This window comes from Hemitrygon akajei, chromosome 9 (genome assembly GCF_048418815.1).
Source record: "Hemitrygon akajei chromosome 9, sHemAka1.3, whole genome shotgun sequence".
In the NCBI taxonomy this organism is placed as follows: Eukaryota; Metazoa; Chordata; class Chondrichthyes; order Myliobatiformes; family Dasyatidae; genus Hemitrygon; species Hemitrygon akajei.
In genome coordinates, this window is record NC_133132.1 from 157,043,541 (window position 1) to 157,056,789 (window position 13,249).

The 13,249-nt window shown below is 39.5% G+C and overlaps 1 protein-coding gene across 1 annotated transcript in view; it reads right to left on the minus strand.

Annotated features, from left to right (window-relative positions):
* clvs2 (clavesin 2) overlaps positions 1 to 13,249 on the minus strand; it is a 126,005-nt gene that overhangs the window by 26,808 nt on the left and 85,948 nt on the right. The window lies entirely within an intron of this gene.

Sequence of the window (13,249 nt, forward strand, 5' to 3'; positions counted from 1 at the left end):
TGGAAGTTATTCGCTGCATATACAATAGAAATCTGTGCCTATAATCGCTGCACAAAAACTAATTCCTTTAAAAGAAAAGAGTTATCATTTGCAAGCAGACATGTTTTACAGTAGTCTGTTAATGTGAAGAACAGTAATTTTTAGATGGATAATGGAATATACAATAGCATAATCAAGTAAACATTATTAAACTTTTCATCTTGGGAGAATGGAAATTCCCTGCTGTTCAGCATCACTAAGCTCACTAATCTCTATAACAAATTCCTATTGGAAAAATTGCCATATAACACGATGTTATGTGTCTGCAGTAGGTGGTAGCAACCACACAAGAGAAATCACTTAATACTACTTGGGGGAAGCTCCAATTGACATGTTTAACAGAGGAAGCTTAGAAGACCGAACCACCGGTTGGTAGATGACAGTGTAGAATTACTGGATAGACTTTCTCATTCCAAGATTCAGGCTTTCCGCAACGTTCATCCCTGTGCAGCTGGGATCAGACACACATCAAGTCTTGAGAAATTCCTATGCTTAAAACACCTTAAACATGAGAAATTCTGCAAATGCTGGAAATCCAGAGCAATACACACCAAATACTGGAGAAACTCAGCATGTCTGGAAATTGATAAGCAGTCAATGTTTTGGGCCCAGACCATACTTCAGGAATGGAAAAGGTGAGGGAGTTTTTTTTTTACCAGGAGAAGAAATCAAAATTCATCAGATCATGTGTTGTTCTCATTATTATCATCAGGAAAGAGGTACAGAAGCTTGAAGGCACACACTCAACGATTCAGGAACAGCTTCTTCCCCTCTGCCATCCAATTTCTGAATGGACATTGAACCCACAAACAATACCTCACAACTTTTTTTTTTACACTACTTAACTATCATATATATTTATTTAATTTAATTCATGTTTTTTCTCTATTATCATTTATTGCATTGTATTGTTGCTGCAAAGACAACAAATTCCACGATACATGCCAGTCATATTAAACTAGATTCTGATTATGATCAGGATGCAGGCTACCCAGACAGAATATAAGATGTTACTCCTCCACCCTGAGAATGGCCTCATCATGGCACAAAAGGGAGGCTACGGAATGATATGTCAGAATGGGAATGGAAATTAAAATGTTTGACCAAAACAAAGTTCCACTTTTGACAGATGGATCAGAGATGCTCAATGAAGCGGTCCCCAATTTACCATGGGCCTCACCAATATAGAGGGAGCATCGGACGCAATAGCTGACCCCAGCAGATTCGCAGGTGAAGTGTTGTCCTACCTGTGTAATGTCCTGGTTAAAATGTTTACTCTTATGCTGTAGGTATTTCATTTTATGAGTTCTGTAAGAGCAGTCTGTTCTGCTTTAAGCATGTTTGGGTTTGAGCTAAAGAAAGGGGCTATATTGTTCAACTTAGGAATGTTGTGTCAGCCAATCATGGGGTTAGACTATGAGGAGAGATTGAGTTTCCTGGGACTATACTTGCTGGAATTCAGGAGAATGAGGGGAGATCTTATAGAAACATATAAAATTATGAAAGGGCTAGATAAGATAGAGGTAGGAAAGTTGTTTCCACTGGTAGGTGAGACTTGAACTAAAGAACACAGCCTCAAGATTTGGGGAGTAGATTTGGGACAGAGATGAGTAGGAACTGCTTTTCCCAGAATTCTCTTCCCAATGAAGCAGTGGAGGCTACCTCTGTAAATATATTTAAGGCAAGGTTGGATAGATTTTTGCATAGTAGGGAAATTAAGAGTTATGGGTAAAAGGCTGCTATATGGAGATGAGTCCATGGTCACATCAGCCATGATCTTATTGGATGGCAGATCAGGCTTGATGGGTCAAATGGCCTACTCCTACTCCTATTTCTTATGTTCTTATCAGGATGATGGAAATGGAAGAATATTCTAGAAAATGCTGAGCAGAGAGAGGTTTTTGTGATGGACACCATTTTGAATAAAGGTCTTATGTGCACATTTGGACTGGGATAACTGTAATGGACCCTTTTTACTTCTTTTGTTCTTTTCTTTTTCCTACTAACTGTTCGATAAAGCTGAAATTTGTAAATGTACTTTATTTATAATTGTATGCAGTGTACGATCTGTTATTTCTTGCCGATGGCTAATTGCATGGGGGCAGTATTTACACAGTATTTGCAAAGATTGGGGTCAGGGTGTTGAGACATCCCAACTTCCTGGTTTTGATGGGACTCAAGTCATACTGACTCTAGACGTGTGGAGCTTGAGAAAGGTGGTTTTCTCACCGCTGAGTCCAGTGGCTGTTAGCGGGGGGCTAACGAGGTGTGACTCTAAAAAAACACCTGGTAAAAAGGGGTTTCACCTGGAAGGACTGTTTGGAGCCCTGAATGGAGGGGAGGGAGGAGGTGAATGGGCAGGTGTAGCATTTTGGCCAGGGATAAGTGCTGGGAGGGAGATTAGTGGGGAGGGATAAATGGACAAGGCAATCATGCAGAGAGCGATCACTGCAGAAAGGGAAAGAGGTAAAATAATGTTGGTGGTATGATCCCTTTAGAGATGATGAAAGTAACAGATTTGAAGATATGTTGGATTTGAAGGCTTATAGGGTGGTTGGTAAGGGCAGGAGGGTATTATCATTATTAAGTTGGCCAGAAGATGGAGTGAGTGTGGATGTTTGAGAAATAGTAGAGATGCAGGTGAGGGCAGCCTCAATGCTGGAGGAAGGGAACACTGTTCTTTAAAGAAGGAAGACATCTCTGATGTCCTGGAAAGGAAAGCCTCATCCTGGGAACAGATGCAGTGGAGACAAGGAAACTGAGAAAAGGCATTTTTATAGGAGCTATGGTGGGAAGAAGTCTAGTCAAGATAACTGGGAATTGGTAGGTTTATTAAAGATGTTGGCCGACAGTTTGTTTCCAGAGATAGAGACAGAGATTTATACATACTAATTGACCCAATACTTTTGCTTTGCTTCAGACTTCAAATGCTATTTTTCATTAATTTTATCTTCCATCAGTTAATTCCAAATGAATGGAGTAGATCAAAGAGATACGGTGGAAATACTAACCCATCTTTTGATGTTCAGAATTTAAAATACCAGCAAATTTTTTTTCTCACTTAGAAAATTTTTCATGTCTCAGTGTCTTCACTCTAAGTCTGGGTCAATAAATGCACAGCTGCAAAACAATGGGGCTTTTTTTGCTGCACTCAAATTTGACTTACCCAATTGCTTTGGGTATCTTGCAGGGAGATAACCATCTCTCATCTTCTTCTTCTGGTAGCTGGCAGTCCAACTTAAAAGTGCATTACCACCACCAACTGGACTGGAGTGTGATGCAGAGAAATCTTACTACTTCTCTTTCAGATGAAAGGTAATTTATCCCAAAAGGCACTATAGATTGTAAGTAATGAAAGACAATACTGAGAGCCATCAGCTAGGTAATCAGCTGTGTGTAAATCAGCTACATAATCATTATCTCAATTGCAGCAGGTGAATCCACTTTGGGAGGTTTATCGATTAATGCCCTTTGTAGATCAGTAAATGGTTATGGCCAAGAGGAAAATACTTCGCCAATCCTACTGGAAAGTAGGCGACTAACTGTGACTCACTTACTGATGCTGTACTGTCGAAAGTACTGGTCTATGAAAATATCAAATAGTCTGACTCTCATAAATTTTGAAATGGCTTTGTTGCCCAAGTAGGTTAGCAGGGCAATTTGTTTGCCTAAATAATGTCCACATGACCCCAAACTATTTTAGAGAGCTGTTTTATCTTGTTGTTTTGGGTAGATGGAAGAACCCATCTTGGGAATTTGGAGGCTCTGCAGTGAGTGATCCCTCACTCCAGTAGACATTTAGAAACTGTTAAAAATTAGCTACAGATTTCTACATACAGGATACAAGAGCGGACCATTCCAAAGGGAAGCAAGTTCAGATTTATGTACGGAATTCCGGGAATATCCAGGGCTCTGGGCTAAACCGGTAGGGGTAATTACAAGGCTGGACAGACCTGTATTTGGAGGCTTGTGTGCCTCAATGCCTCAGAGAGTGATGTTGGCTGGAGTCAGGGCTTTGTGCTTTGGCTCTAGGTAGGGTCACCCATGCCAAAAAGGTCAAAGGATAGAGGCCACACTAAGAGCTGTCCACTGGTCCTCCAGGTTCAACCCAAGGTTAACAACCCTAACCGGTAAAACAAAATTGTTACTGAAATAGTAATGGAGAATCCTTCTACATCTGTGTGTGACAGTATTCCTGAGTCTCTACCCAGAAATTTCATTACTGACAATAGTGAAAACCGAGCTACTAACACAATGAAGGAAGCCCTGAACACCACCAGAGATGAAGGACCTTCATTGCTGCCCTTAATGCCAATGGCATTACAGGCAGTGGAGAGAACAGGCCATGACTATCTTAAAATTCCAACAGTTGAATATCCTAAGACTAAGTGAATTCAAAGGCCACCTGTGGTTAATTTTCCACCATTAGGCGGAGAAGAACTTACATTTGTGATTGCCCACTGGTCATTATCCACATATAGATGGTGTTTACGTGATAGAGCTATCTATGTGCAGTGTTAACACTATCTCCAGTAGAATATCCCATTGGAGCAGCAATCCACTGTTGCCATCGCTAATATGCAAATACAGAAAAACCTACAACCTTCATAAGGTTTGCAGGTTTTATTTAGCAACACGAGCTGTAACAGTTATAGAAGGGCTGCTCTATGCACAACAGCTAAAGAGTTCACCTTTAGAGACGTTGCCTTAGCAACAGATGTAAGATTCCAAGTTGAAGTTCTCTTTAGGATTTACTGTAACAGAATAGCAATTATGAACACTGTGTGAATGCCAGCAGTGAAAGATACAGTTTTCATTTCAGTTCTCATCTAAAATTAGAAATCAGTCAGGGTAAAATAAAAAAAAGAAATAACTGCCCACGGAATGGAGCAATCAACATTTCATTAGGACCGAGATGAGGAAAAACTTCTTCACACAGAGAGTGGTGAATCTGTGGAATTCTCTGCCACAGGAAACAGTTGAGGCCGGTTCATTGGCTATATTTAAGAGGAAGTTAGATATGGCCCTTGTGGCTAAAGGGATCGGGGGGTATGGAGAGAAAGCAGGTACAGGGTTCTGAGTTGGATGATCAGCCATGATCATACTGAATGGCGGTGTAGGCTCGAAGGGCCGAATGGCCTACTCCTGCACCTATTTTCTATGTTTCATGATTATTCTGATACTAATGGAATTAAATACCAACAAGCAGAGCTTTGTTTTATATTGAAGTATCTACGTATTTGTGAAGCAATGTGATATTTTTAAATAGTTAAAACTCACTTAGTTGTTAGTTACATGGTGGAAAATTACCTCATTATGGTATCCGTAAACGATTTCAAAATAATATCTCATATTTCCTTACAATACTGAAGGAGGCTATCAAGGTAATAGCATCATAGAGTACTGCAGCATAGAAACAAGCCCCTAAGCCCATCTATTCCATGCCAAACTATTTAGCTGCCCAGTCCCATTGACCTGCATCCAGACCATATTCCTCCATATTCCTCCCATCCACGTACCTATCCAAATTTCTCTTGCATCCACCACTTCTGCTGGCAGTTTGTTCCACACTCTCATCGCGCTCTGAGTGAAAATGTTTCTGCTCATCTTCCCTCTAAACATTTCAACTTTTACCCTTAATCCATGATCTCAAGTGGGAAAAGCCTGCTTTAAACCCTATCTGTACCCCTCTTAATTTTGTATTCCTCTATGACATCTCCCCTCATTTCCATATACTCTCGGAAATAAAGTTCTAACCTATTCTACCTTTCCCTGTGACTCGGGTCCTCAGGTCCTGGCAACATCCTTGTAAATTTTCTCAATCTTATCAATATCTTTCCTGTAGGCAGGTGACCAGAATTGAACACAAGTCTCCAAACTAGGCCTCACCAATGTCTCGTACAACTTGAACGAAACATCCCAACCCCTGTACTCAAAATTTTGATTTATGAAAGCCAATGCGCCAAAAACTCTCTTTCAACCTTATCTAGATGCGATGCCTCTTTCAAGGAATTATGAACCTGCATTCCCAGATCCCTCTGTTCTACTGCATTTCCCAGTGCCCTCACTGTGCAAGTCCTACACTGGTCTGTACTCCCGAAGTGCAACACGTCACAAATGCCTGCATTAAATTCCAAGCTTTAAGAGCATTCCCATCAATCTCATTTCCCCACAATTCCTCATAATATATTCAAAATTCAAAAAACTTTGAAGTAAATTTGTTATCAATGGACTCACACAACCAGGTTCAAGAACAGTTCTTACCCCTCAACCATCAGGCTCTTGAACCAAAGGGTTTAACTTCACTCAACTTCACTTGCACCACACAGAAATGTACCCACAACCTGTGGACTCACTTTCCATGAGTCTTCATCTCATTGTCTTGATAATCATTGCTTATTTATTATTATTATTATTTCTTTCCTTTTGTATTTGCACAGTTTGTTGTCTTTCGTACACTGGTTGAACATGCAAGTTGGTGTGGTCTTTCATTGACTCTATTAAGGTTATTATTCTATTATGGATTCTATTATGCCTATAAGAAAATGAACTGCAGGATTATATATGGTGACATATATATACTTTGTTAATATATTTACTTTGAACATTGAATAACACTGTATGTTACCATATTCTATCTTGAGATTCATTTTCGTGGAGATTCAAGATTGTTTAATGCTATTTCCTGTACACAAATGTAAAGAGAACAAAATAATTGTTTCTCCAGATACATTGCAGCAGCACAAAAAACACAGAAGATAAGGAAAACGATAATAATAGATGATAAACATAAATACAATCTGAAATTCATTTCAAATATATGGAAGCTTGCAATGCAACATAGTGAAAATCATCAAAATTGTTGTAATAAGGATTATAATATATCAGGATTTAACTTCCTCCATTTAATAATGTCATTACACCATGTGGGGAAAATTAATTACCAAGCAGAATCACTAGGACTGTTTTTGAAACATACCGCCAAATAATTATTTATGCATCAGAGTATGTTGAGTTATGTTTGTTAATTTTCCAACTAAAAGCTTAAGCCTTTAAGTGTTGGCCTGAGATTTGCTCAGAGTGGATCACTTACTGTGCTCTTCACCCACCTATTGTTACAGTTGTTTTTACCTTGAGCAAAAACACTATTTAGAACTTCCTTAAAGAAGCTGATGTCAACTCTTCTTAGTTGAAGGGCTGGAAATTCTCAGAGATTGAAAATAGTAGGCCAAACCTCCTGGGCTGAACCAACTGTCAAATAGCTTAAATATTTGTTCATGTTTCACAGACATCCAAAAATTCAAAAAATATTTTAAAAAATTATCAAATCAATAGCAATTCTGAATATTATTTAAAATATTAAATAACAATGTAAAGAATTGAATGTACTTAAATTAATTCAATCAATTCAATAGAAATCTAAATTTGCCTCTCTAGTTTGGAACAATGGTAATTATTGGGAGCTTCTGTACCTACATCAAGTCAAATTAATGCAAGTTCAGCTGACAGTGACCGTAACATAGCTACTGGAAAAGTGAATGTCCACGCTCCATGAATGAAGTGCCCAGAATTGAAGCATAGGGAACAAGACAAGAGTAATTAGCTGTACAGACTTTGGCCATAATCGTGCATGATTGCATTGGAATCCAGTACTACTTTAGATTTACTTGTCTATTTTGTTTAAGTAGAAACAGCAGGCCTTTATAAGTCATGTGATCTGAACTAAACGTATCTTAATTTCTTGGACAAGTTTTGTCTCAAACTGGTGAGACAGATGATTGAATATAAATCTGTTGTGGGAATGCAATCAGGTTGATGACAATAATTCCACATTCTGTTGCTTTAAAATGAGCAGATACTGCCAGAACAGATGCTGACTTAAATTAGACTTTTCTTTTCATTTTTAAATATGGATCACCAAGTTGAGTAGAGTTTAAGATTTTAATTGATGGTATGGGATTAAAAGGGTTCCCACTGAGAAAATACTGGTGATTTATACCAGTCTTTTATTGTTTATTGGCTCTTACACACAATAACAATTATTCCGCTAAAGCAAAAGTAATGAGAAAGATGATAATGTCTGGGAGTTGGACTTGCTTAACAGAAATGGAAGAGATTAAAAGTTCCCATCCTGCGATACCTTTGAGACAATCTTAAACTAGATTGGTTAGGTATCAGATCTCAGCCCCTAATTTTGATCTAATTAGCTCTGATCTCCAGAGAAGAATAAAATAATGAGCAGTGAAACAATATATTAGATTTCCATGCAAGTTATGATATTGCTCCACAATTTGGCAAATGCAATGACTGCAAAATATTCTACCACAAACTCAATATCTCTGTGTATTGCAGAATCATTCAAGGGATCCCACAGTAGGCCCAGTGGGAAAACAAAATGTCAGTCGATTAAATAATCTTATTGGAAAAGAACCCTGGACTCTAATCTAAATCCCAAATACCACTAGTTCTGGTTATGAAGTGTAGGTTATCCAGTACCGAAAAGTGCTAGAATATTCCATTTTCTGACATGGATGACTGCCAACCCTCACTACCCAGGCCATGTTTTCTTCTAGCTGCTGTCATTAGGAAGAAGGCACTGGAGCATCAGGACCCAAACGACCAGGCTCAGGAGCAGTCATTACCCCTCAACCAATGGCTCTTTAACCACAGTGGATAACTTAATTCAACTTCACTCGCTTCATCACTGAACTGCTCCCACTCACTTTCAAGGACTCTCCAGCTCATGTTCTTGATACTTATTGCTTAGTTATTTATTATTGTTATATCTTTCTCTTTCATATTGGCACAGTTTGTTATCCTTTGAACATTGGTTGTATGCCTGTCCTATTGGGTGCGGTATTCAAATAATTCTATTGTGTTTCTCGGATTTAGAGTGTATGGCCGCAAAAAAAAAAAGGGATCTTGGGGTTGTATATGGTGATATATATGTAGTTTACTAATAAATTTATTTTGAACTTTGAACCCTGGATATTGTCTTCTACCTTCTAGGAGAAGGCACAGTAGCTTGAAGGCCTAAATGACCATAGTCAATAACAGCTTCTTCTCCACTGCTATAAGACTTCTGAATCAATCACCTCTTTCACATCTCCTTCCTTGTGGTGCCGACACATCCTCAGACCCCAAATTCTACCTCTTCTGTTATGATGCTTTAGCAATTTTTGCACAGTCTCCGTCTGCAATAATATACTATTCAAATCTTTTGCATTCCAGTGTTTTATATTCTGTGTTTTTCACTTGTTTGTTTTTAACATTTGCATGATTTGTTCTTTTTTTGTGGATTGGGTGTTTGATGATTTCTTTGAACAGCTTCCAAGGTGTTTTATTGTTTTGTTGAGTCCTGACGAAGGGTCTCAGCCTGAAACGTCGACAGCGCTTCTCCCTATAGATGCTGCCTGGCCTGCTGTGTTCCACCAGCATTTTGTGTGTGTTGTTGTTTGAATTTCCAGCATCTGCAGTGTTCCTCGTGTTTGCTCTTATTGTTTTGTGGTTGTCTGTGGGAAGACAAATCTCCGGGTTGTATACTGCGTACACAATTTCATAATAAATTAACTGTATTTATTGCTGTATTATTATTTACATCTATACTGCTTACTCTGTAAGTTCCTTGTGGACAAGGATATGATAGCAAAATAAGCTAACTTATCTAATTTAATTTGAAAATATCACATTCTCCACATGAATTCAATGGCTTCCTTCAGGTACTGCAGTTTGCTCACACATTCCACAGTTTACCACTTAGAGATTAGCTTTACTTGTCACATGTATATCGAAACAAAACATCAAAACATACAGTTAATGACAAAGTCCTCAAGTGTCGTCATGCTTCCAGCCCACTAACCCTAACTCGTGCGTCTTTTTGGAATGAGGGAGGAAACCAGAGCACCCGGAGGAAACCCGTACAGGGGAGAACAGTAGAAGAAGAAGAAAGCCCTTAACTCCGAGTGGAGTCATTGGGACGCCGTCGTGACGGCGTTTTTTTTAGCAGGCTTTCTTGCTTTTACAAGACTTGCTAGTTCGACGCACAACCCAGCACAGATGGAAAGTGTGCAAGGGAGGGAGCCGGCTGGACTCGAACTCGGGAACCTTCACTCCGAAGTCCAGTGCCGATGCCACTATGCCACCAACCAGCATGGGGAGAACAGTGCAAACTCCCTAAAGACAGCAGAGAGAATTGAACCCCAATCATCCGTTCGTTGATGCTGTAAAGTGCTACAATAACCACTACACTTTAATTGGCCACTGCAAATGCTCCATAGACTGTAGGTGAGTGAGGTGAGTAGGTGAGAACCTGGGGGTGTTGTTGATGGGGCCGTGGGGGAAGGAGTATAAAATAGATCAAGGTAGGACTAGTGTGAAAATGGGGTGCTTGGCAGCATATTTAATGCAAATTTAAAGTGACAGCAGTGCTACTTAATCTCTGTAATCTGTTACTTGTTTCCATTACTGAAACCAAGCTTCAATATCCATTCTGACTACACCATGGTTCCAGTTAGATAATGTTAATCTGGAAAAAAATGTTCTGCTGCTCTGCATTTATCCACCTCCTATTCCCTTTTATCTCAGTGCCTCTCCCAAGATATCATTGGCAATTTCATGAACATATAATGTTTACTCAACTCTACCTCAAAAGTAATACCGGCAGATATATTGATAATTCGATCTGCATACTCAATCATGAGTTGGGGATTCCTTCCTAAAAATTATATGGAAATCACAATTTGCTAATTGCAGGTAAAATGCATATTTGGCACTATTCACATTGAAGTGAAATGATGATTGGTCACTGTAATGGTTCACCCTGCTGCACTCCTGCCTGAAACAGACAATTCCAATTCTATTCCAAAGCTCTCGTCGGAATATCCAGGCTAACATACCAATGCAGTTTTGGTGGAATGCCTGAATGTCAACCGTGCCATCTTTCAAGCAGGGATTTTAAAATTAGGCCCTCTCTCTCCTCTTTCTTCAAATTGAATCAGAAGATTCTGTGGGAGTAAGACTGGTGTCTTGACAAATAATTATCCAAGTTCAAGTCTGGGTTTAATGACCGTTCAACCATGCAAGAATACCCATGAGCACAGCAATACACCGGGACCAATGTGCAAAATACAATGCCAACAGAAATTCACAGCACAAGATATATATAAAATCTTTAAACTAACAGTAAGGCATATAGTCACACTAAATATATTTTAATACTCCTTTGATGCAATATTTATTTATTTTGTAATTTATTGCAGTTTTTATGACTTTGTATTGTACTTCTGCCACAAAAGAACAAATTTCACATCACATAAATCAGTGTTAACAAACCTGATTCTGATGAGACTAAAATCAGAGTTTCTGATCATGATCACAGTGAGAATTTGTTGTGTCCAAGAGCAACATTATAACACTGACTTCATTCCAAAAGCAATAAAGTACAATTACAAAGAATGTAATAAGTGGTAATCATGTCATGAAGTAACTGTAGAGACAAGCAATAAGAGTAGTGTTCCCAAATAGCACCCTCTCAGACCATCAGATCTTCTCGGCAAAACTGCTGCTTATGTTGAGTACTTACATAATTCTCTGATTTTATTTCAGATTTTCATCATCTGCTGCATTCTACTTTCAGACCCACCAAAAGTAGTTAATTGGCTGAGAAGTACATTAAGTTACCCTAGATAGCTGCAGAGGCAACAGCTTCTACAGGGCCAATCAAAGCTATTATTGCCTTTTATAAACATATTCTTTACGATTGCAAGTCCCTGCTGGACACTAAAAACTTGAAGTACTGCAGATCTACCTATCAATGAGTAAGTAGCTCATCGGTGGAGAAAGTGAAGGAGCTGGACTTGGTGCAGACGTTGCTGCTGCCTGCTACGGATAGGAGTGAGAGGCATCAGAGTCGATGTGCTAACCTGCTGTGCAGTCTAACAGCGATCGACTGTCTTAGTCACTTTCCTTCTGATCGCGAGACCCTGTTGGACATTGTTAATGTGGAATGCTGCAAGTCTGGTTCACTAGTTTATCGGTGAATGATGGGCGCAGATGGTGGCGGGGCTGCAGGTCCTGTGTCGTAGTGAGGACGAGGCCCCAGGCTGCAGTGTTACCTGCTTGTGGCTGTCCAGGAGAGAGGCATCAGCGTTGATGCGCTGCTCTTCAGTGTTCGCTCAGCAGAAGGCATATTGTGTTCAAGCACAGACTTCTGCAGTCATGGACTCGGGGACTGGGATTTTTTTTTGAGTGGTTGTAATGTTTACTGATATCTTATATGCCTTGTGCTGTGTTTGACTGTTGGTAATGTATTTTGGACCTCAGCCCCAGAGTAACACTGTTTCGTTTGGTATTCATGTATGGTTGAATGACAATTAATCTTGAAACTTGAAACCAGAAATAGAGGCAGTTTGCAACCTGCACATCCAAAAATGGACCAAATGTCTAATTTATAGACCACTATCTCATGAGATGGCCAAGGCCCCTGTAAATACAAATAATGAGAACAGAACATAAGATGCGCATTTGCTGAAGATTAGCTATGTTTGCTCTTCTCTGACCCTGCTCCCACCACCCCAGATCTATTGACAGGACTACAATAGTCACAATATGGTCATTAGTATTCTGCTCCATGAGGTTTTCTCATCTCTGTGCTGAAATGAGGCTGCGGTCTGCAACTAATGAGCTCCTGGATCAGCTGCAGTGATGGCTGGCTTCATGGTGGTGGACTCACTTTCGTGAACAACAGTTCCGAATGTTATTTACTTATTTCATGGTTTGCACATTTGTTTCTTTTTTTCTGATGGTCTTCTTTTAAAATGTGTTCTGGGGGTGTTTGTTTGTGTCTGCCTGTAAGAAGATGAATCTCAAGGTTGTATATAGCATATAACATTAACGTATCTTGAACTTTGGAATGCAGGCTCTACAATCAGCAGCTACTGAATTGAAGCCCATCAGACAGAGTTGTTGAGCTGCTTAAACAGAGTCCGTAAATGAAAATCCCATTGTGTGTCTGGAGGTCCAGTTTGCCTACACCTGGCATTTCATGTTATCACCTGGTTAGTAAGTGGAAACATTTTGAAGTTTGTACCTCTGAAGATGGCGTCAGCGAACAACGTCACAAAGGGCGACATCCTTCAGAGAGTTCACAAAACAATTTATTTCACTTCTTTTGCTCCTTTTTCTTTCAAATGTGATTCTGCTGCTGTTGGAG